General features: G+C 40.8%; 1 protein-coding gene across 1 annotated transcript in view; it reads right to left on the reverse strand.

Moving 5' to 3' along the window:
• The window catches only part of PTN (pleiotrophin), a 100,539-nt gene extending 94,606 nt beyond the window's left edge, over positions 1 to 5,933 (reverse strand). The window contains exon 1 of the mRNA XM_090286811.1: positions 5,645 to 5,933. The gene's annotated coding sequence lies outside the window, so the exon portion shown is untranslated. The remainder of the gene's footprint in view (positions 1 to 5,644) is intronic.
• Positions 5,934 to 20,724: the final 14,791 nt, after the last annotated feature.

Raw genomic sequence — 20,724 nt, forward strand, 5'->3', positions numbered from 1 at the left:
AATGATGGTTTTGAAATAAATATTTTCACCTTCTCCATTTAGCCATTTGAGAGTTACTTTCCTTTTTCTCATAAAAAAATTTTTTTTAAAGTTTTATTTTTGTCTCTGTCAGTGGAACTGCTGAGGACAACTATCCTGTATTTTACTCTAATTTGTCTTAATTGCGTTTTAATCTTATCATTCACACATATATTGATAGAACGTAAGTTGCTTAAAGCATATTGATTTGTCTTCCAATCCCCTGTCACCCAACCTGACATGGTGATGGGACAGTCAATACTTGTAGGTACCTGTTAGGAATAAGAATGAAACAATAAGGGGTCCTTAACGTCAGTCTCCTTCCCTGAATAGGATTGTGCTCACATCATCCCCTTTGGGATTCATTTCAAAAAAACAATTAAAAAAGTGACACCAAAACCCAATAGAGAATGGAGAGATCTGAGAGTTTTCTCAATGAAAACTGGAACAGAAACTCAAAGAGTCATGATCAGCAAAGAAGCGTTTGGAAAGAGCAGAGGGAAGGAAGGGGAGAGAAAAGGGGAGAGAGACAGAAAAAAAATAACAATATTTGAAAATAAATGTCCGCCCCCCCCCTTTGGAAATTGAGGTGAAGATAAGCAAAAGAAAAAAAAAAATACAAGAGGAGTAACCAAAGAAGTTGGGAAAAATTAAGATGATGATGATAATAATAGTAATAATAATAATAAGTCACGGAGGTGAAGAAGGTGACATTAGCAGCCAATGGACTGTGTGATAAAGGACAGGAAGAAATGCAAAAAAAGCCACCAGTCTGATCAAATGAATGTGACTTTTAAAGGGGTTCTTTCAGAGATGGGTGGGGTGTAACGGATTTTCTTTGAGAAGTCTTTTAAATAAATTTCCAATAAAGGATTTCACAAGTTAGCACCATTTAGCAAAAAACAAAATATTTGGAATTGTAAAACTGTGAACTCTAGGGAAAAAAAAAAACTTAAATAGTTCTTAAACATACCACATCGTCCAGCACAATAGGAGGCATGCTGCACCTACATGATGAATATGGTTTATTATTAAACTGACTTGACACTCTAGCACGAAACATTGTACGGCTGAGGGAGAACCTGAGAGAACGGGATGGAGGTGAGTAATCCTGGCTCCACACCTTTACTTGGGTTGAGAAGCAGAGGAAAATAAAATCAACATTTAACGTAGTGATGGAAGTGTAAGATGATCTTAGCCAAGGTCTGAGTCAAAAAGAAAAAAAAAAGAGGAAAGGAAAGGAAAGGAAAGGAAAGGAAAGGAAAGGAAAGGAAAGGAAAGGAAATGGAAAGAAAGAAAAGATACGAAAAGAAAAAAGAAAAAAGGAAAGAAGATGGAGTCAAGGTTCCACCGTCCATGTGCTGCAAGACATGGGCGGCCACCCCTCGGACATATGAATAGAAATGGAGATATTCCATCACAGATAGGGGAGAGGAATTAGGCAAGTCATCGTGGGGCTTGTGAGATGGGAAATGATGGCAAGTGGATCCGGAAAAAGAGAAATGAGAGCCAGAAGAGGGGGAACAGGGAAGCATGAGAGTTGGAAGGAAAGGGAACAAATAGTCGGACGATGCAGCATGCAATTCGTGTTTTAAATGATGTTTTGGTTTTTACCAAGTGCAACTCTTAGCATGAAGAGTTCAAGTGTCAGTTACTGGGACTCACTTCTTCGAGATTAGGACACAGCAAGAGTTTTTGCTGTTGTTGTTGTTTAGTTTTGTGTTTTACTAAGTATGAAGCTCAAGAACCTAAGGATTCTGCTTTTAGGAGACTCATTATGATGATCATTTTTTTTTTATTTGAAACGTTACTTTATCTAGACATACTGTGAATAAATGGGTCCAAAATGAAGTCCAGTAGAAGAAATGAAGTTTTATTTCTCAAACAATCTCAAGCATAAGCTATTCACTGCAGTCCTTGCCTACCCTTGAGAAACAAGGGTATTCCCTGGCTGGGTAGCTCAATTGGTTGGAGTATCGCGGGGTACACCAAAAGGTTACGGGTTCAATCCTGAGTTAGGGCACATACCTAGGTGGCGGGTTCAATCTCCATTCAGCGAGCATACAGGAGGCAACAGATCAATGTATCTCTCTCACATTAATGTTTCTCTCTCTCTTTCTCTCTCCCTTCCTCTCTCTCTAAAATCAATAAACATATCCTTGGGTGAGGATTTTTAAAAAGTAAAAAATAAGAAACAGGGATTTGTGGTGAAGGTGATCTACATAATTAGTCCATAATATTACCATAATTACAATGCCTTCTGGTAATGTTATATCATAGCTGCCCTTTCAAAGCATGGAGTTTTTAACTTCTTATTTACCAAGTGCTAAAATAAGGAGGAACGAAAGGCCTGTTATATTTGACAATCTACAAAGATTGTATCACACCTGGAAAACTATAGCACATACGAGCTTGGCATGAAAAGCATGGAAAAAATGGCCCCGTGGATGGAAACTAGAATTGGCCAAAAACATCAGAAACAAAGAACTTTCCAAAGGGAAGCCATGGCCCAAATTGCACTCAAGCCAATTGACTCTGAATGGAGAAAAGCAGGCCCAGCTCATAAAGAGAATGCCCAAATCTGAATATTATTTTACCCCAGGGCAATGGCATGGCCTTGTGCCAAGAGGAGGCAAGACTTCTTCTAATTATTCATTAGAACAGCAGCCAGAGGGGACTCGGCATCCCAGCAACGGAACAAGGGCAGGTAGCGTTCTGGTTCTGCTGATGCTCCAGAGTGAAGCGCACCTTACAGTGGACTGAGGGGTACTCAGGTGTGAACCGTGTTTGCTCCCTGGTCACCCTGGGCGGTCTGAGTACCTTCAGGAGAGAAGTCAGTAACAACTCTCCCTACCATGATGTGTAAGTGTTGGGAAAACTGGAATTCATATTCTGAATTCTGACTTCTGGCCCTAAATCTATTGTTGACTTACTACATCCACCATTTTGAATTAGCCAATGCAACTAAACCTCCTGAGGAAAAAAAAAATTAATTTTTTAAATCTTCTCCAGAGGATATTTTTAACTGATGTTAGTGAGGGAGGAAGGGAGAAAAGGAGAGGGAGGGAGAGAGGGGGAGAGAGAGAGAGAAACACGGATGTGAGAAAGAAGTACTGATTGGCTGCCTCCTGTATACGCCCCGACCAGGGATCGAACTGGCAACCTTTGGTGTACAGGATGACACTCCAACCAACTGACCAACCCAGCCAGGGCTGAAAAATTTTGAATAATAACAAAAACACCATATGACGAATAGGAATATGATCAGAATGCATGTGAGAATGTCATCTAAATGAGAGAGTAAGAGTATCTTCAAAGGGGGGGGCATTGAAACTTAAAATGCTTAATTTCTAAAATTGATTTTATTGATAGAAGGAATTAAACTATTCAGGGACCTTATTTCTTCTGGGTTATTGCTACTAATCAGGTGCTGTGAAAATGTAAACCAGGCCACTGGCCTTATTGGGGTAAGAAAAAAAAAAAATGCCCACAAAAATAAAATGTGAGAACCGCAACATATTGCTATATATAAAGACCAAATAAGGTACATGGAAACTTTCAATAAGTTAGTAAATGTATTATTCCAAATATCATGGAAAGAGGGCTAGGAAACCATAGAATTATGTATTATTATATAATACATGTTATATGATATATACTCAGATACATATTATTCTTACTCTACTACCTCGTTTTAAAAATAGGTACTAAAAGTTATACATTAACAGTAGTATCATTTCTCTCCCAGCTCTAGCTTTGGAAGTACAATGCAGTTGTATCCACAAGTGAACAGCTGGGGTCTAGCACCTAGTGGGACTTATATGGCTTCAGGTAAGCAGTTCTTATAGAGGACTTTTAACTAAATGAGGAAAATGGCCTAAAGGAGGCCTGGGAACAGCAGGAGAGAAAAGATCACCTTCTAAAAATGTGAAGTACAATGAGAACTCAAAGCACAGACATTTTTCAAGCACAGAATAAGGGCATTGGTTTATCTTCAAGTAAAATGATTCTTAAAACCTCACCCTCTACTTACATTTAGAGAAAGCACAAATATCACCACTCTGAAATAATTCATGCCCCAAAGAGGACAGAAGAGATTACATCCACTCTAATTTCCTTGGAATCAAACTGGACTATAAAAGTTTTGTTTGAATAATTTGGTCTTTCCGATGCAGAATTTACTTTAAAAAAAAAAAGCATGATGGATATGAAAAATACAAACTTGATTTTCTGTGCTGGGAGACACTCCCGTTACCTTGTAAGCACCTCCACAGATCAATGCACCCCCAGATAATCAAGGGGCTACAGGCTCCATGGCTTCATCAAGTCCACATTTGCCTGGGATCATGAAATTGCTTCATGATGTGCAAAAGCTCTTCTTGGTAGTTCCTGAATCTCCTCCCAGACCCTTTCCACACACACACACACACACACACACACACACACTCACACACACACACACACACACAGGGGCGCTGCCAAAGGAAAATGCCTACTAAGATAAGATAAAAGACTGGAACTTCGTGTCCCTCCAAGTGTGCATTCTCCTCGCTCACCACCACCCCTCCTCCAACAAGCCGCTCCTATTTTTTCAATGCATCCCCAAATTTGCAAAGCAGTGCTAACAGAGATAGGGGTGAGTTAACAATAGAGGGTAGATAAACTGGGTGTGTGTTCTTGAGTGTGTATGTGTTAAGGACAAAGGAGTGTGTGCGAGTGTTCTTGAGTTTGTATGTATGTTAAAGACAAAGGTAGGGGTGTGTGTGTGTGTGTTATTGAGTTTGTGTGCTGTTAAGGACAAAGGTGTGTGTGTGTGTGTAAATTATTTAGGTGTGTTAGGTAGGGAGGGAGTTAAGTAGCTTCCTTGCTTTAAAATTACTTTGTTAGCTAATTAGAAACAGCAACTCAGAACCAAAGAATCTGACAAATTAGTAATAAGCATACCCTAGCCTTCTGTGGGTGAAATAAAAAGTTAACGTGCCTGAGTACAGAAACAGTTAGTCACATCAGCATTCAAATGAGAGATGGAGTTAAAGGTGTGTCTTTTAAACTTTGGACTTAACCCTTTCTAGAACCATCCCTGGGCTGGCAGGCAGGACAAGGAGTGCTGGATGCTCTATGAGAGATGCTGAGCGTCGGCCGGCACGGGCAGGACCCAGCCCCCGCATCCAATCCAGCCATGCCAGCGAAGAGTCACCAGCGGGCATGTGTCGGGGCGACCAGAGAGCAAGGGTGAGAAAGGAGGCCTGCTTGCGCCGGCGCCTCACTTGCCACAGACACACCTACTTAGGCATGTTTTACAAAGAGCAAAGCCCCCGCAATGTCCTCCAGCTGGTAGCAGGAGCACTGTCCAAAAGCGCGCGTGACAGCACAAAGCTGCTCGCCTTCCACTGATCTCTGGGCACCCTGACTCTCCTGACCTGAGCCCCCACCCCCACCCCACCCCAAATACGCCTCAGTTTGCCTCTGGAGAAGATCAGTGTTGAAAGCAGCCCCACCAGGAAAGCCACCAAGGCAGCCTCTCCCTCTCTTCCCATCATCATCTGCTGGTGCCCCGAAAAGTGGCGGCAGGCTCGGGAAACTCGATTGGAGACACCTGGGAGAATGGCGCACCCTTGTCACTTACTTGGAGTTGCAAACGTGCCGTCTGCGCTCAGGCTGCCTTTGTTGAAAGGGGCGAGGTTTGCTGCTGCCCGGGATCCAGGTGCCCGAGTCGCTGCTGCCGGCGGCGCGGGCTGCTGCTCGCTCCCTCCCTCCAGGCGGGTGACTGGCTCACTGGTCCCTTTCTTCCCTTGGCTGCACCTCGGGGCTTCCTCTGCGCGGCGGCTCCCTTGGCGGGATTTTCGGACTGGAAGGCGGGGAACCTGATCCTGCCTTGGACTCAATTCCGCCGCGGCGGGGAGGGAACGGAAGGGAAGCGGAGGGTGGGGGTGCTGCGCGCGCGGGCAGGGGGAGGGCGCAGACCCGCCGGGGAGGGCGCGCGCCTTCCCCTCGCGAGCTGATTGGGAAGCTCATTAAAAGCTTGATTCTCCCGGGGCAGGCCCTCCCCGCAGGAGCGAGCACACCGCCTGGAACCTAGAGGCCAGAGGTGGAAGTCGGCTTTGTTTGTAGCAGCGAGATCCACACATTCTTTCTTTTCCCAACTTTACGCACGACCTGTTCTGGAGGCGGCTGCATACCCCAGTTCACCAAGTAGGACATCTGAAATAGAGCATTGATGGCATTTTAGGTTACAATTTTGGCCCCAGACATTTTTTTTTTTTTAATGATATTCAGAATGAAAAAACACACTCTTCAAAATCAGCCTCTCAATCCTTCCCATCCCCAACGCCTTGCCTACACACATGGCGGGTTAACTTCAGCTGTTGGTCCCTACCACCTGCGCGTCACAAAATGTGCGAAGTAGGTCCCCCCCCCCCCCCCCCCGCTTGTCACAAAGAGTGACAGATGCCTGCGAGTTCCCAATTAAATGCCATTTTCCTTTAGGGGGCTCTTTCCTTTTTTGGCTTCCTTGGTGCCTGTAGTGACCTATTTAGTGACATGCCTTTGACACCCAAGAATTTAGGGAATTAATCAGTGTAGCTTAAACTTGGGGACTTGTAAAACTCAGAGGCTGAGCTTCTTGGCTTTCTGGAATTCCCATTTTGTTCGAATGAGGGAAGATGCGGAGGTAACATTTCTAGGATTCTTGGAGTATCACAGATGAATATTTATGATATAGATGAGATAAAAAGTATTGTGGAAAATGATTAAGTACAGAAACAAATTTACCCCAGAGATTCTCAAAAGTTAAATCTTGAGATTCTCTACCACTTATCAGTTCTCTCTTGTTCATCATCTTGCTCCTTTTATTTTCTTTCCGCTTATCATGTGATGATGTCCACCCCAAAAGTGATTGCAAAACTTCCTTCCATTTCCCAAAGATCTCAGGTTATCTTCCTTCAATTCGATTTGAAACATATTAAATGCCTTATATGATTCTTGAAAATTACATTTACTTAGAACTTTATCTAAATCCAAGAAATAGGAACTGATTTATAGCAAGTACTTCTTAGGGACTCCAGGCTCTTAAATTGACTGCAACCTAGACAAATAGGCCGGTGAGGGGCAGGGTGGGGACAAAGAGCTGTCTCTACAAGTAGGGTGCTAAATCAGTCCACCGATCAATCAAACCTTTTTTTTTTTTTTTTCAAAAGAAGAGGTGCCAGAAATTCACTCACACACCTCCAGTCTATCCCATAACTAGACTCTTCATGCACATGCCACATACCACCCTCAAATGTAATAAATGAACAACAAACTGTATTCTTTCTACACGTGGACATCAGGTTGCCTGTTTCCCTCTTGTGATTTTATTTTCCCAATGAAGCAAAGTAATGGTTGTTTTAATCTGTACCTGTATACATTGTGGAGGAATACACATTATCATTTTTTATTATTACTTTCCCCAGGCCCTCTACTGAAAGATGTCATAGGGATCGAGTTCAAAGGACGTTAAACATGGGATTATCCATCTTCTATTTCTTCCTGAACTTTACCTTAACATCTATAAGTGCGACCCGTTGCTTGCTAGCAGTCATTGTGGTGCTCATGTATAGGTTTGATAAAGGAAGTGTGAGATCCCTATGGTTTCCTTTCCATTACATGTGCTATATCAAAAACATCACTTTTCATTCACATAGGAATATGCAAAAATTACTTACATCAGTGGTTCTCAACCAGGAGCAATTTTGCCATCCAGGGGACATCTTACAATGACTGTGGACATTTTTGATTGTCACTGCTTAGCGAGGGGATTCTACTGGCATCTAGTGGGTAGAGGCTAGGGATGCTGCTAAAGACCCGAAAGGCACAGGACAGACCACTCCCCACCCTGCCAAAAATAAAAATTATTTGGCCTAAGTATTAATAGAGTTGAAATTGTATAACCCTATTAACCACTGATTTTTAAAAATATAAAGGAAGATTGAAGACAGGTGTTATTTTTTTTTATTCTTGTTTATTCTGTTACAGTTGTCCCAATCTTTCCCCCTTTGCCCTGCTCAGCCCAGCCCACCCCCTGCTGCCACAGTCAGTCCCCACAACCCTTGTCCACGTCCATGGGTCATTTTACATGTTCTTTGACTAGTCCCTTCTCCTCCTTTCCACCATTATCCCCCTCCACCTCCCCCTTCCCCTCTGGCAGTGTCAATCTGTTCCCTGTTTACATGTATCTGGTTCTGTTTAGCTTGTTAGTTGATTTTGTTCATTAGATTCCTCTTATAAGTGAGATCATATGCTATTTGACTTTCGTTGCCTGGCTTATTTCACTCAGCATAATTCTCTCTAGTTCCATCCATGTTGTTGCAAATGGCAGGAGTTCCTTCTTTCTTTCTGCTACATAGTACTCCATTGTGTAAATGTACCACAGTTTTTTGATCCACTCATCCACAGATGGGCACTTAGGCTGTTTCCAACACTTGACGATTGTAAACAGCGCTGCTATGAACATTGGGGTGCTATGAACACAGGGGTTCTTTTAAAGGAATAGAAATCTATAAGGGTGATATTAGTCATAATGTAACTCAACCCAGCATGAGCATCAAAGTTTAAATAAAACATATGTTCTAATGTACTCTGAAATGTTCAACTTCAAACCTAAACTTCATCCAATGGCATAGTCATGGGTCATTGATTTCAGATTCCAAGTCACTTATTTCATTCGTCGACATTTATTGAGCACTTAAGTTTTTAAGTGAATAGAGCCATGAACAAAGGTAAAAACCCCTACTCTCATATAGCTTACATTCTGCTCATATAAATAAAACAAAGCACATGAAATTAATCAACTAATTAGTTATATTTTTTAAAAGATGTAATAAGTGCCATTGGAAAAGCATAGCAATGAAGGAAGATAAAAGTGCCCATTTGGCAGAGGAAAGATTCCCGGGGTAAAATGTGAGTGAAGACTTTAGAAGAGTTGAGGGAGCTGGCTAAGTAAATAGTTGAGAAAAGAACCTCCAGACAAAGGGATCAGCAAATGCAAAGGCCCTGAGGTCAGACCTTTCCTGTGTGTTAGGAGAACAGTAAAGGGGTCACTGTGGCAGGAACTCAGTGAGTGGAGATAGGCATCCAGGCCAGGGAAGTAACTGGCATAACTGGTGGGTCATGCATGGCCTTTGCTCACTGTAAGGATTTACACTTCCATTCTGAATGAGGGGGAAAGCCATGAAGAGTGTCAGAACCTGACTCTGGTTAATAGGCTCTGTTTGCTGTGTTAACTAGACCACACGAGGACAAGAGGGGACACAGAGATTTCTGTTAGGAGGCTGCAGGAATCCACTGTCCACACTTCTTCCCTTTGTCCCTGTTTCTTGTGAAGAATAACTCATTCCAAACTTCCCTTCATACTTTGTCTGCGCCCCTGCCAAAGCTCCTATCAGCAGTTCCTAATGCTCACCTTCCCCGCCAGTGCCCAGCCTCTCCCGGTGTAATTAATGAGCCTCCTGCAAGAGTGTTAACAGGCTAAAATATAACTAATGCAAGATGATTGGAAATCATAGAAATTATAACATGTCCTAAGGGTGTTTTGAAAATGAGGTCACTGATTTTGCAGTGACAAATACAAGGAGAAGTGTGAGCAGCATAAAATTTAAAAATGTAAAGGAATCCGATGGAAAATTTGTTAGCACATCTCTTGGGCTGCCCACTTGGCAGAACGTTTAGACTCTTGGTTATCACTTTGAGTTCCTCAGTACCCCTGGAATGCAAAAGGACAATTTATCCAGCTCGCACTGTCTGATGGGAGTCCCATTAACATATCCTTCTTCTTCTCTCTAAAATAGTTTAAAAGTAATTTAAAAAAAGGAAACCTCCTACTTTATTGTTTTAATCTCTGTGACTAGATTACAAAACTCACTTCAATCGTTGATAATATTTGTCATGATTATGCTAATTTTGATTAAAAAAAAACAGGAAATGCAACTGAGAACAGCTTAAATAATTCAGGAATTGATCTCCCAAGTAACACAGGTTGGTAAAGTCAGTGTTTCTAAGTCTTCAAGGACCCAGGTCTTTCCACCTTTTGACTCTGCATCTCCAGCTTGTGAACCAAGATTCTTCCATTTCATTTTAAGGAGCTTCTGGCATATTTGGCTAAAAGTAAACAAGGCCCAAGCCCCAGTGGAGCACAGATTAGCTCTGCCTGTCCCAGAACCACACGCTCTCTGAGAGCAAAAGAAAGAAGTAGAGAGGATGTGGGAAGCAACCAACAATGCTAGCTACCATTTATCTCCGGTATTTTATAAATTTGCACTTTATCAGTCATTCCCTCATGAATCGAAGTAGCTTGACATAAGCCCTCAACCTCGTCTTTCTTGTCTGGAACCGTTAAAATCAAGGTTCTCGATTGGCAAAGCTGAGGAGCGGGCCTTGAACAATGACTTCACCCAGACTCGTCCAGGAAATCAGGCCTAAAATACCCAAAGAGGTTCGATTACACATTACAAGAAAACAAAATCTACAGATGCAATCTCTTTTATGAACATAGATGCAGAAGTTTTTAACAAGCATCATCAAATCAATGCCAGTGATACATAAAAATATACTCGTGTACAGCATGCTGGCTATTTATCCATGGAATGCAAGCTGGGCTTTACATGTAAAAATCAAACCATATAATTCACCATCTTAGTAGATTAGGTAGAAGAACAAAAAGAACACATTAAATATATAGGGAAAGCATTTGAAAAAGCTCAACACTGATTTATGTTATCAATTCTCAAGCAATTTAAGGATATAAATGAATATCCTTGTTCTGATAAGATCTATATGCAGAAAGCCTCCCGCTAATGTGACAGAGAATATTCCTATCTAAGATGGGGAACAAAGCAAAAGTGGCCGCTCCTACCACTTTTATTGACTATTGTACTGGAGAGCTCAGCCAGGAAAATAAGGCCAGCAAAAGAAATAAAAAATAATAGAAAGAAGATATACAACTGTCTTTTTTCTCATATAAGTAAGGATATACATAGAAAATGGACAGGGATGCAAAGCTCCTAGAACTTATAAGTGTTTTCAACTAGGTACAAGTTCAAGTTATAAAAATCAATCTTATGTTTATTTATAGCAATGAACAATTGGAAAATGAAATATTAAAAAATGTATATCGAATGCATGACTACTTTTGGGATAAATTTAGCAAAACATGTTGAAGACCTGTACACCGAAAACTACCAGACATTTCTGATTGAAGTTATAGAATACCTAATGAAATAGGAGAGATTCATTATGTTCAACAATCAGAAAATTTAAGATTGTTAGGATAAAAATTCTGTCCTTATTTATCCATAGATTCAATGTAATCCAAACCAAATCCCAATAGGCTTTTTTATAGAAATTTAAAAAGTGATACCAATAAAAAAAATAAAATAAAATAAAATAAAAAGCGATATCAAAATTTCTATGACAGCACAAAGTTTGTCAAATAGGAAAAACCAGTTTTGAAATAAGAAGCTTGCTTGTATCAGGCCCTGTTGAAAAGCAAAAAGAATCAAAACTATTGTGCAATACTAGCATAAAGATAGGCCTGTGGGTCAAAGAAGAACAAAGCTATCATCTCACAAATAGACTCAAAGATAGTTCAGTGGGAAAAGGATAGTCTTTCCAAAAAATGGTCCTGAAAGAACTAAACTTTGACACTGCAGAAAAAATTAACTCAAAATGAATCATAGGCCCATTTATAAAAGCAAATGCTTTAAAATTTCTAGAAAAAGAGTAAGAAAGTCTTTGTTACCTTGGAGTCATCAAAGATTTCTTAGGACATAAATAGCACTCCTTTATAATAAAACACTGATAAATTGGACTTCATCAAAATTAAAACGTTCGTCCTTTGAAACCATCAATAAAAATAATAAGGAGGCTATCTGAGAATGCAAAGAAACATTCTCAAAATACATGACTCACAAAGATTGTGATCCAAGATTCCATAATAACTCAATAACCAGAAGTCGATCAACCCAATAAGTAATTGCTGAAAGATCTCAACAGTCACTTCACAAAAGAAAATATATAAATCACAAGAGGCGTATGAGAAAATGCTTAACACCATTTTCCCTGTCGAGGAAATGCCAGCTGACACCCCCAATGTGATGCCACTGCATACTTCCCTTTAGAGCTAAAATGACAAAGGCTGCCCATCCCAGGTGTTGGTGGGAGTAGAAAATGGTACAGCCACTTTGGAAAACAGTTTGGCAGCATCTCATCAATTAACCGCACATCTCCCGTATGGCCTAGACGTTTCACTTTTAGGCATTAAGTTAAATAAAAATATGTATTCCACAGCAAAGTTTGCGCATAGATGTCTATGACGCCTTTACCCATAATAGCCCCAAATTCGAAATCCATCAACTGATGGTGCTAATAAAATTTAGTAGATCCAATTCAATGAAAAACTATCCAGCAATAAAAGAATTAACTATTGATACAGGCAGCCTCATGGATTAACTTCAAAAACACTGTGCTGAGCAAAACAAGGCAGATGCTTATAAGCACATACTATTCCATTCCATTAGATGAAAAAGCAAACTTGATCTACATGATCAAAAGCCTGATCAGTGGTTCTCAGTGACTGTAGGTTGAGGCTGGAGTGAGGTAGACAGAACCACGAAATATTCTACTGAAGTGGTGGGTTATGTAGATACAGACATTTGTCAAAAAAATCTCCTGAACCATACACTTAAATAAGTGCATTTTATTGTATGCAACTAAAATTTTAGATGTACCTCAATAAAATTTATTTACAAAATAAAATAAAGAGACCGCATGGTGTAGTGGGTAACAGCATTGACTCTAGTCAGATTGCCTGGTTTCAAAGCCCAGGCCTTTCACTTACTGGCTGTGTGACCTTCGATAAGTTACTTAACCTCTCTGTGCCTTGGTTTACCATTTGAAAAATAGGGGTAATAACAGTGCTTGCCTCATAGAATGCTGTTTAGAACACTGCTTGGTAATTAAAGGACACTACATTATCATTCATTAAATTATCAAAGAAACTTTAAAATCACTGCATTAAATTCTGGGCCCAACATGGCATTATATTGGGTCTAGACCCACATGAACAGGAAATGCATGTTGTGAAGTAACAAGTCATTTAAACATATATATTCTCTTAAAGAAAAAAAAGTATATCCTAAGATTTTCAAAAGTAAATTCCTTTATTGTAAGAAACCAATTTTTTCTTGTTGCCCATAGTAGATTGGTAACTCCTATGATTAAAAGATATTCCCCTGGCAGTTCAACCAAGAAGGTCTGCAGGCACCTGACTAGTGGACCCCCAGGCTCTGCTTCAGGACAGCACCGGTGGCTAGGGGTACACCAAGACAAGGTGACGTACAAAGACGTGTGCCCTGCCCTCAGAGAGCTTATACGTGTGGCATGACCGTACTGACACAGACACATGCGCTTATAATGCAGGGTTATTTCCTCAGTTCAGAGCAAAAAGCAGCCACCTCGACAGTGGGGAAAAATTAAAAACAATGTTTCTAACAGTAAGAAGCAGAAGGTCTTCAGCTGGGTTTTGAAGAATGGGTTTTTCAAAATGTGAGGAGTGGAATCAGATCTGGGGACAAACCTGAGCTGGAGTCAGGTTCCTACCGTGGCAGACCTTGACTTTGCCTTTACTGTGGACACTGCAGAGCCACGGGGGCTTCAGGGACAGGCTGGCACAGAGCAAGTAGAGCTTAGGAAGATGAACTTGGCAGACGTATAAAGCAAGGAGAAGGCCTGAAAAAAAACCCAATCTTTTAAGACCTTGTCATCTCATCAGTTTTTCACTCAAGAATTCAACTTTCATCGCATCAGGTAAGATTTATTTGAAAGGCATCATCTAAAATTTGGCTTTTGTTGTTCTTACTTAATTTCTCACAGTCTCTAATGAATTACTTCTGTGGTAGCCAGGTAGCTCTCCTCAATGGCCTCTGTACCCAACACGCTTCTTTACGTATAATCGGTTCCCGGTATTTTCTGTACCAAGAGGTCTTGCCTGCTCTATGGCACGACCTGAACACGACCCTTCGGTCACGTTCCTCCTCTGTGGTGAAGCCTTCCCAAGGCTACACAGCCACGCAGGGCTGCCCATCACCACCGCCGCCTCTCCGAGCTCCTGGTTTGATTATGGAAAACCCCAGCGAGCTGTCATTTACAAAGGATGCAGACACAAGGAAAGGGGGGTAAAATGAGATGAGTCGATTCCTCTGATTGGCTGTTGGTCAGATTTCTGATTTTGGATAATGCACTGATGGTTCTCAACGTTCATTTTCTTCTCTGCAAAATCTAACAAGCCTAGAGCCCTAACAACCTTTAAGAGTCCTGCTATTCTGAGTATGGGATCATAATAAAATATGTAAAAATATTAAAAACTTTAATAAAATAATACCATTTTAGTATAATAAATGTTACTATAATTTTAGCAATCTGGAAGCCCTTAGCTAACATGTATTCACAAAAACAAAAATTCATCTTTTTTTAAATTTTTCCCTTTAAATATTACCATCTTCAAGTGCTGTAAGAACACTATTTCCTTTGAATAATGTAAGTTTTATAAAGTCTTTCTTTTTTTTACTTTTTATTGTATTTTTTTCCATTACCATGCAGTCCCCTATAACCCCCCTTCTCCCACAATACGAAGTTTTTCAAATATAATTTCTCATTTGATACACATCAGGAACTCTGTATCACTACTTCTTAGCTGAGGAAGCAAAAGTTTAACTTGCTAATGAAGAGGGATACTACTTCTTACAGAGGCATTTCTGTGCTAGCTAAGCATTCCCTCTCTCTCTCTCTGCCTCTCTACTAGTCCAGAAAATATACATATTTTATACCTGAGAATAACTAACTTCTCACCAGTGCCAGTCCTGTAATAAAATGAAAAGAAGCTACGTGGTGCAAATGTACTTAATTTAGCCTTCCTTAAGACGTTCTTATTTCCTTTCTTGTATCAGAAGATTTCTTCAGAGAAATCAGGCAAAAAGATGTGAGCCTGAGTCGTTTTGTTATGATATATTGGGGCTCTGTGATTTATTATATTTTAAGATCAGTTTGCTATTTAGTAATTCATGGTCCTAATTTTATTTTGGAAATGGCTTTCAGTTTCCACTGGGCATGAATGTTTAAGACAAGATTATTATTATTTGAGTCCAAAGTTTATCCTATGGAACTCAGCAGAACTTCCAAGACTCAAGTAGAATGTGGCTGGAGGGCATATTATTACAGAGGGATTCTGGGAAGCACACACCACATACCTCCACATGGATACACAATCATGCATGTATGTGCAGAAGAAGGAATCAAAGGAAATGTGTCAACAGATGACATATTGCACATGGCCTTTTGGCAAAGGGCACACACACACACACACACACACACACAAACACACACACACGTCTAGAAATTGAAGGAAATGGGGCCACAAATTTTGTTTACCAAAATTGTTCCTTGAGATGAAATTTCAGAATAGTCATTAGCTCATTAGAGAGAAAGAGAGAGAGAGAAGCAGAGGAGAAGGGAGAGGGAGAAAGCAGAAGAAGCCTTAAGACACTGGGCACCTTATTTGTCCAAGGTTAGCATGCAGTATAGTATCATACCTATAAAGCAATTTTCCTTTCAAGGACACACCAGACTATCCATTTCCTGTTAAATGTGCGTGACGAAATAGATGCAGACATTGGATAACTGAGCTGGGAAAGGAAATTTTCTGCTTCCTCCTGGGGTCCGAGAGCTCAGAGTTTGCAGCAATTTCTGCTTCTGCCCTCCCCCACCCCCTACCCCCTGCACGGGTTGGCGTTGTGCATGAAAAGGGAGATTCTGTGACTAATATCAATGAAACAAAGAAATGAAAGCTCTCTAATCCTTGGGCCGGGCGCCAGCCGTCCCACTGTACGGGGCCACTGGCCAGCAATCCCACTGCACGCCGGGCCCGCGGCCAAGCGGGACTGGATACAATGAGTTTCACAGCCACCTTTTCAGAGCTGACGGCAAATGTGGAGGCACCAACAGCCTTTGAGACAAGCTCCAACTTTCTCTGTAACATTTCTACCCTGTATTAATAAAGCTTTTATATTTTATGTATAAAGTGGCACTCCCTTGAAGATTGTTTAGTGCTTTTATTTATTTATTTTTCACTTTTTTTTTTTCATTGCATTTACTGGGGTAACGTTAGTTAATAGACGTATATAGGTTTCAAGTGTGCAATTCTATAGTACTTCATCTGTATATTGTATCGTGTGCTCACCACCCCAAGTCGAGTCTCCCTCCATCACCATTTATCCCCCCTTTGCCCTGTTCATCCTACCCCCACCCCCATTTCCCATAGACAACAGTATCATGATTACCAGTACGGTGCTTACTGCTTTTAGTAACACAAACTCATTCATCTCAATGCTTACAGTGAGGAGGGGTGGGGCTGGTGGCCAAGAAGGGGAGATCAATATTCTCTTCCTTTGGAAAGAGAGGGGGGCAGGGAGAGAGGAAGCACATTACTTTATGCAACAGTTCATTCTGCTATTGAAATTTCAAGACAAGTATCACAGGAATATCCTTCCTTAAATTAAATGTGTTTGTCCGGAGCTCACTAAACCTTGCTGTGTGATTCCTAATGAGTTGTTTACTTAGAATGTCTTCTCTTAAGACTGAGGTCTTTTAAAAGGCCAAACACATACACAAACCAGTTAATACTGGCACCCCTCACTGAAGTTTCTGACTGTTTTAGATTTAAATATTGATTCCCCCCCCCCACCTCCCTCCTCTCTTCACAATGGCAGCAGCTGTCAGGAAGTTGGAAACTTCATGCAGAGAAAGCACCCAAGAGAATATGAATGCCATTAAAATATTTTTTACCTTTTACATTATTGTTGTTCTCTAAAGCTCTCGAGTAGCTGGCTGACTATTGGGTAACCCAAAAGAGCTGCTCCTCCACTGGGGAAACGCTGATCTGATTTCCATTAGAGATTCTGAATTATTTAGTGGGAACTGAGTGCCCCAATCAGCTGCTTTCTGAGTGCTGGCCTCTGGGCGTCCATTCACATTCTGTGCGTACTAAGGCCTCACTCTCTTGAAACCAGAGCATACACAATTTGCAACTCGTTCATTTTCATTTCAAATGGTTTGGGAAAAGAAAACTTCGTTTCCAAGAATTCAGTGGAGGATAATACATATCAAGTGAAGCCTACGATATTGAAAATGAAAAGAAATGTGAATACCTCATTTAATCACAACCTGTTCTCATTTCCAAATTTTGTCTTAATATACTCTGGCATATAATTTTCAGATTTTGCATTCTTTCCCACTTTAAATGAGTAGTAAAAAAATAGTAAAAAAATTAAATTCTTAGCACTCATATTACCTAGCTGACTAATTGGTTTATGTTTAATGGAGTGACAGTTTTGACTTATGCTAGTAGAAATTTCAGTGGAAATCTTCACAATAAAAGAAAAAGTTAGGTTGAAGGAAAAAACCAATATATAGCTACATGACATATACTCCTTTCTATCTCTGTATATGCGTGAAAGAGTAACCAACACTGAGATGATACAACTGACCATTTATTATAGATTTACATTTTTTTTCCATGAACTATAGGAGGCTTAGAAGATTGTAAGAGATAAATCTGAAGAGATGAACAAGGGTCAGAGCTACAGATCACCTTGGAACATTCTTAAGGAAGTTAGATTTTATTTTACTGTGTAGGAATTCCTTGGTATGCTTTAAGCCATGGAGTACCACAGGTCAGATTTCCATGTTAAAGTCTCACTCTGGCTTCATTGAGTAGGTAGAATAGAAACAGTGAATGAGAAACAGGAAAACTAGCTGAGATAATCCAGGTGGGAAATCCTGGTGGCTGAATCAGTAAACTGTCCAGGGCAATGGAAGGACAACTGATCCAAGAGAAAAGAATTGACAAGAAGCAATGGATGGTTGGGTATAAGTGGTGAGAGGTGATTAAAAATGATCAAAAATAGCCCCTAAGATTCCAGCTTCATGTATGATGGAGACAACCTTTGAGAGAGTGAACGGGATTGGACAACCAGAAATTAGTCCACCTGTGGAAATGTTGAGTGTGGTGGGGTATGTGCAATTCAAGTGGTGAATGTATTATTTCAGGGAGATTTAGAAGAAATTGTGGCACAAATCAGCAATGTTAAATTCACCCTGGATGTATTTTTCACTTGGCTTTCATTAGTCTGTGTATAATACCTCCCGGAATCAATTTGTACAAGACGCTCTCAACCCTATAATAACAATCTTTCCAAACAGAAGCTTGCCCTTTTAAAAGGGGTGTTTAATTTATCTTTTTTGATGTCCCTGTATCTAAAGCAAAAAGGAGAAACATTGCTGGTGACCAGTTCTTTCACTTTTCTCACACTTGCAGGCAACTGTATTTTGGTGGCTCCTCATATCAAAGTGACTGGAGAAAAGGGAAGTGATGTCTTAGTGTAAATAAAAATCTGGTTATCTGCTACTTTTCAATGGCAACATTGGTAGCTTAATTAAGCCTTTTTTCCCTACGCTAACCCCCCACCCCTATTCCACAGGCCAGTGCCCTTCTCTTACCCAAAGAAACAATTCTTCTAACACATATTTAGTAAACTTGCAAGAAGATTTCTGCTATGGTCCAAAGCCCGTAATTTCAGTGTCTTACATTTTTCTTGCCTTTTGTCTTCTTTTATTATGTGCATGTTTGTGAGTCTGCTTTCTTGTTTTGTTATCTTTTGGTTTGTTAGTTTGGCTCTCTGTGTCTATTTGCTACCTTAACTTCTGCTACATTCTCCTGCCATCGCTAGTTGAAACCTCATGTAGGTTTTTGCACATGTAGGGCTGAGTACCTGTGTCCAGTTAATGTAACATCTTTCTCCCACACCCTCCTCGCCCAAGTTTACACTTATGTTACCCTAATTTGGGCCCCATCCTGTCTGGATGAGTGAGGGTGAGTTTGGAAGCAGGAAAGCAACTGTGGGTCTGTGCATAATATCCAAAGGTTGGAACGACTACTAAGAAAAACGTTTGGGCCCAATGGGGAATTGTGTTGAAAAGAGAAAAGTAAGTATATCTGAGAAGTAAATACAGAATAGAGGTTTCCTGGAAAACTGGAAAAGAACTGGTTGATGTTAAGAAGATGACTATAAACGTGAACATTTATTTTATAAATTAATTCAGGCGTATAATTCAGGCTGCAATTATCTTCATTTTCCAGGCACAGGGGTGAGCAATTTACAAATATCCCATGAAATTCTCACAGCCCTATGAGGTAAAGGACACATTATGCTATTTTTCAGATGAGATCACACAGCAAGAGCTGGTCAAGCTGGGGCCTGAGCCAGGACTGACCCAGAATTACGCTGTTCTTTTTTAGTCATCATCTGCCCCGATTTTTCATTACACTTCTGCCACATTGCATAACATTTTGATCTGTGGGAAACGAATCATTAGGACTACTTGCCTTTTAAAACTATAAATTTTTAGAGAAAAATCATGATGGAATTCAGATGAGTAGACAGATTTCTATCCTAAAAGTGTGCCTTCCAGTTTTAGGAAGAGTTAGAAATACTTTCAGCTTCAAATAACAGAAAACCAGACTAACAACAGCTCACGTAACAAGACTCTGGAAATAAGTAGTTGCTGGCATGAATTCAGTGTCTCACAAATATTGAGCCTTTTTTGTATCTCTGACTCCTGATGTCCCATGGCTGTGTCTACAGGGTGGCTGTCTCAGGGGGTGGTGCTGGGCAGAAGGCTTCTTCTTGAGTATCTCTTTAAATATATATATAATATATTTTAACTGATTCTAGAGAGAGGGGAAGGGACTGAATAGGAGAGGGAGAGAAGCATCAATGTAGAAGAGAAACATCAACATAAGAAAGAAATACTGATCAATTGTATCCTGCATGCACCCAGACTGGGGACCAAATGGGCAACCCAGGCATGTGCCCTGACCTGGAATCGAACCGGTGACCTTTTGGTTTGCGGGATGACACCCAACCAACTGAGTCACACCGGGTAAAGGAGACGGAGGGTGCAGAAAGTTATGGGGTAACCAACAGGCACATCTGCCACAGCTATTACATCACACAGGCAGATGGTTTTCCCTTCAATATCATGAACAAATGGTAGCGATCTCTTCCCAGAAGGCCAGTCGTAGTTACCTGCACCTACCTGGGTTTTTGCTGTGGTTGTTTTTTAATGCTGAACTTCAGAGCCTGAGTTTGATTACTAATTTGCGGCAACCGTGGTGGACTATGTAAATATTTCAGATATTAACGTGTTTGTTTCTCCGACTCAAATAGGAGAAGGTGACATTAGCAGCAATTTCCTTCTATCATAATGTTTCAAATAAGAAAATACTGAAAGCGTAAGATCGGCAGCCGTATCGGCAGCCGTCCGTCTCGAGAGACGATGGTGTAGCTTCTTAAGAGTCTATCTGCACCGCCGAGAATGGCTGTGCAGTCCGACTCGGGAGTGACACGGTATCTGTCTCCACCCGTGTTGAATCGACATCTTGCAATGACGCTGGAGTGTCCTCTCCAGTGAAGCTGAAGCTACAGAGCCTGGGCGGGGTGATATGGAGGGTCTGCTGTTGCCCATGCAGCAGACCCCCCCCTCTCTTCGCAGCTGAAGGATCCAAGGGAAAGACAGAGTCAATACAGCTTGGCTTCAGGTGCGCCGCAGGAGTTGCCG

Source organism: Furipterus horrens, unplaced genomic scaffold (genome assembly GCF_987537825.1).
Source record: "Furipterus horrens unplaced genomic scaffold, mFurHor1.1.pri manual_scaffold_9, whole genome shotgun sequence".
In the NCBI taxonomy this organism is placed as follows: Eukaryota; Metazoa; Chordata; class Mammalia; order Chiroptera; family Furipteridae; genus Furipterus; species Furipterus horrens.